We start from the raw sequence: 4,953 nt of genomic DNA on the forward strand, positions 1-4,953 counted from the left end.
CTATGGAACATCTTTCCCGATCAACATTCTGTTGGGCCTGCCATGGACCTTTCCCGACCAACAGTCTATTGGCGCCGCCATAGGCCTTTCCCGACCGACTATCGGTCAGAATATTCTTTCCCGACCAACAATCCATTGGGGCTGTAATGGGCCTTTCTCGACCGACTATCGGACATGGCATTCTTTCCCGACCAACATTCTGTTGGGCCTCGCATTAGCTTTTCCCGACCAACTGTCAGATGGGGTTTATTTTGCCAACCAACGTCAGCTAGCCCTCCCATATAGCTGGATTTCACATTATCAATAGAATATCAATTATGTTACCCAAATCATTACAATAACGTGCATGTCTTCCAACAATAGTAAACCAAAACCAAACAATAATAACACACATTCAATAATTTTCACATCAAAATTTCCCATAAACTAATTTAACTTATTAAATAGGGAACAAAATATGTTCATTGTTTGAGAGCAAAAATGGGTCGCTTTCGTTTCTAGAATTTGCCCTAGAGGCACATCATCTACATTGAATCCTGCTGGTGGGCAACTAGATAACCACAAGATCCTTCCATCATTCTGGTACTTGACATCAACACCTTTCTTCATCTCATTGATCCATATTCCATCGCCACATCCTCCAGCTTGAACATCTGCATGTCAAAATCCCCAGTTAATATTCCACACCATAGCTGGTGATAGACAGAGTTATGAAGATGACATCAAATGGGCTTAAATGACAAAACTGATATATGTAACATTTTGTCAGGTGACTACCCGATAATATGTATGTAGGTGTTTCTTTTTCCCGGTCGAATTTGACTGGTGGAGGCTTGAGAAAAGATGAAGCAGAGCATCTAAAACACACAGACTACCACCCAGGATGGTGTGAGATTAAAATTAGCTTGAGAGAAACATGTAAAAAAATGTGTAGTAACACGTACCGCACGAGGAAGGAGATGAGGAGGGGACTCAGGGGAGAGCAGTAGCGGCTAGGGTTTTGGTGCTGCCTCCATGGGGTCGATGGTCCCGCCGTCGCTGTAGATCCTTGGTCGATGAGGCAGTACCTGTGAAAATAGTCAAATTGGTGCCCGACGACATACATGGTCAAGACTAGATACAAACAAAATTACCAGTCTTTACTGCAGATTCAAATCGTACGCACCCACAGCCCGGCATGGTAGTGCTTTGAGTGTTTGTTAGAGAAGGACGCATAGCTACAGGGTGATGCTCTTGGCATGCCGAGCTTCATGACCATATAATCTGGACCAGCAGGCAGTGATCTAGTCAAACAGCAGCATGCACTCATCATCACCATTTTTCATATATAAAAAAATTGCATGCAGACTGGTTAGGTTTTCAGTAAACTGATACTAGCTAGTATATGTTGTCAGTAAAACTAGTACGACAATTTGGTTCGTGTACAGAGAACATATTCACATGCAGAGGACCATTTATAAAAACTGGAACCTATCTTCCACTGGAACAAATAGCACACCCGCAAGAGACATATGTACACGGTGAAGACTAGAAACGTAGTGATTCAGCCAGACATGTAAAAATAGATGTCCAGTGGAACATACAAGTGTGTTACCTTCTTATGTATAGAACTAGATGAAACTGATGCGCTATTATTGCCCGGATCAGTTGCTGGTTTCTTTAAATTGTCTACACTTCCGCTGGATGGTTGGATGACTTGTCTCCTTTGGAATGTCTACGATTCAACTCTTGATTGTCACTGGAAGATTTCTCTTTACTGGACTCCAGTATCATTGCTTGGCTGATTACTTCGCCTTCTTTAGGCAGGCAAATTATTCCCATGATAAGACTGATTATGCAATGTCCATGTGCTCATAGGGGATAACTCTCTTCAGACATTCCTACATAAATGGAAGGAGTAAGAACTCATATGATGAAGAACAGGTAGCAGCGAATAGCATGGTAAAATGTAAAAGTTGAGGGGAAAAGAAGCAACACAATAATATACCAACAGTTAGATGCCGAGTTGCCGACTGCACTACAAATTGTTTTTTGCAGAGAAGAAAGTCCAGACTGATCATATACTATTAGTTATTTTCAACAGACATTTTATTTTATCATACAAAGTTAACACACCGCAAGGAATATATGTGAGACCTAAATAGTAGAAGACAATTCCTATATATATGAAAGACTACAAATTTAGTTGAAATAGCTATATGGAAGAATACGGGCCAAGAAACCTAATATAAGTGGTTGACTAAATGATAGCCAAGATAACAATTGCAGGCAAATCAAGACAACAATAATATGGGAATGGAGGATAATAGTCATGATACCTAAAAGGCGCACCAATCGGCTGACCACATCATATGTCATTTTTAGTGTGTTTTTCTGATTCTTGTGTCCAAGCACTTGAGTGTATGGTTAGAGTTTGTTGCTAAATTTTTGGTTCATGGAGTGCTTGCGTAATTCTGTAATAATTTTCAGAACCGTAAGAAGGTGGATATGTTCCTACCTATTTGTCTTATTGTTTTTATTGAGAAATGAAATCGGGGCAGCCCTGTAAATTGGGAATGGAACACATAAATTCAATATCGAATATGAGTCCAACTAGATTGTATGTATGACACGCTTAGCATATTTTTTATGAATATAACATGGTGTAATGCGGAAGAAGTCATCATATCATCACATTAAAATATGAGACTATTTAAAAAAAATCAGGTCGCCTTGTTAAAATGAGCAAATCATAGTTAGCATTGCTTCTTTGATAGGAAAACACTAGGCGGACCATCTTACCATTGACTCTCCATCAGCGTTCCATCATGTAAGGAACTTTTATCTTGTTACCAAGGTCTCATAAGAAAAAACCGAATAATCATTCCAAAACCACAAATTCTGAAACAATGTTTTATTTGATGGTCCACCTTATTTCTTTACAGCAACATGAATTCTTTTGTACTCTTCTGAAAGGAACACACTATTTTGTTTACTAACATTTGCCTATAACAGTAAGACAAAACCATGTCTAGAGATAAATCAGTGCCATACCGACATGAGTACGGATCACTGAAAGTTAGTTGGGGCAAGATGAGTGCCAAACAATTAATAAGTAACAACCAGAAGAAGAACATCGATATCTAGCTATGTGCATTGACTAGTAACAATCAATGCTGGTCTATATTCTCCTTTTATTATGTCAGTTTAGCTCGATGCCACTTCTTACCTGTTGATGGTATACAAAATATTTTTGTTATTCTCTTCATCTACAGTTTTCTGAGAGAATGTACAGTTCATTGCCCTATGAGGTTTAACAGAATTACAATTCGTAACAGAGTTTCAGTTTTCAAGGGACAACACATTACCATGTATAACATCTAATGCTTCATTTCCAGGGAAGAAACTGGATTAATCACCAATCAATAGGCAGTAGAATATCAACATTCAGCAGCAATACGACAGTAGCACTAGCACATCAAGCAGCAGAACCGTGGCTAGCAGCACACTGCACACCACAGCAAGCACACATAGTATAACAGCAGCAAGCACACCACAACCACACAAGCAGCAAGCACCACAGGAGCAAGTAGGCACACGGTTACACAGTACTAGCAAGCGGCAAGCAGGCAGCAGCACAAACAGGGGAAGAGTGGTGAGCAGAGGAACTACCTAAGGGAGGAGCTCGGGGAGTCAGGGTGGATGAAGGGGAGCAGATCCGGCTGGGGAAGGGCGAACGGGAGCAGATCCGACAGGGGAAGGCCGAAGGGGAGCAGATCCGGCTAGGGAAGGCCGAAGGGGAAGGAGCTGAGGACCTCTTTTCTCCTCTCTATATGAAGCCCCTCATTAACCCTATCCAGAGCTCTCTCTCACCGCCGCCAAGATCTCTTCTGTACTCCGACGTCCATGGTGGATACCATGGTAGAGAGGGGGAGGACGGGCCAGGCAGGGCGGCAGCAGCCTCGCTGGAAGCTTACACGCGGAGGCTGGCCGTAGAGAGCACTCACCGAGGAACAGAATGGTGTGGGGTCGACGATGGAGACGCTGGGGAACGAGTGGGAGAGGGGGTCACAGCCTCGCCGGCCGAAGAGCACGTAGCTGGACGGCGAGAGGGAGCTCGAGCGGCGGCGGCGGCGGATTTAGGTTAGGAGGAAGAATGAGATTTGGGGGCAGTCTGTGGCACCGGTTAGGGGCAGAACAAGAAAAAAAAGAGGGATTTTTCGCGGAGCGGGCTGTTTTTGCGCTAAGTTTTTCGTCCGTGCGCTGCTATCTGGCCGGCCCATTTAGCCACAAGCAATCGGTCATCGTTTCATTGCCGACCAACAATCCAAAGGGAAGTGAAGCATTCCTGACCGATGATAGGACGTAGGATAATAAACTATTCCCGACCGATAGTTTGAAGCTACATGTGAGTATTGCCGACCGACCGTCTGATAGAAGTTTTTCCAACCAACAGTCCGTTGGTACACAATAGTTTTCCCAACACATGTCTGTAGGGAATGTGGTGTCATGGTGTAGTGGATCTAGAGTGAAAAAAATCGAAAAAAATTCAAACAGCGGGCAAACTGTGGTCAAACAATGGTCAAACTAATTATTCTAGAATATTAGTGTTACTAAATAATTATTTCTGTAATTTCAATTTTGGTCAAATCTGGTCAAACTGTGGTTAAACTGTGGTCAAACAATGGTCAAACTAATTATTCAAGAAATATTAGTGTTACTAAATAATTATTGTTTTTAAAACAATAGTTTCAAAATAAAACTATGAAATGTGTCACTTCATGCTCAAGCAAAATTCCTGAAGGTTAATAGGATTGACATCTTAGTACTGTCAGGAAAACAACAAGTGCAGACTTGAAGCGAGGGAGAATAGAACCCGGAAGTTAAGCGTGCTCAGGCTGGGGCAGTGGGAGGATGGGTGACCGTTCAGGAAGTTAGATGATTTGGAATGATGAGGGGTGATTAGAGGATAAA

General features: G+C 42.2%; 1 long non-coding RNA gene across 5 annotated transcripts; it reads right to left on the reverse strand.

Moving 5' to 3' along the window:
• Positions 1 to 363: 363 nt before the first annotated feature.
• On the reverse strand, positions 364 to 4,220 carry LOC125536195 (uncharacterized). 5 transcript variants are annotated; one of them, XR_015615810.1, is made up of 6 exons: positions 3,652 to 4,220; positions 1,595 to 1,880; positions 1,134 to 1,283; positions 945 to 1,067; positions 778 to 871; positions 364 to 653 (listed from the first exon to the last, which is right to left on the reverse strand). It is a non-coding gene; the product is annotated as an uncharacterized LOC125536195 (long non-coding RNA). The 5 variants fall into 5 exon arrangements; XR_015615809.1 differs by having other exon boundaries at positions 1,166 to 1,263; positions 3,652 to 4,211; XR_015615818.1 differs by having other exon boundaries at positions 778 to 857; positions 1,166 to 1,283; positions 3,652 to 4,211.
• Between the last annotated feature and the right edge of the window lie 733 nt (positions 4,221 to 4,953).

The sequence above is a fragment of the Triticum urartu genome, chromosome 1A, assembly GCF_056163025.1.
Source record: "Triticum urartu cultivar PI428250 chromosome 1A, HENAU_Tu73, whole genome shotgun sequence".
Lineage (NCBI taxonomy): Eukaryota > Viridiplantae > Streptophyta > Magnoliopsida > Poales > Poaceae > Triticum > Triticum urartu.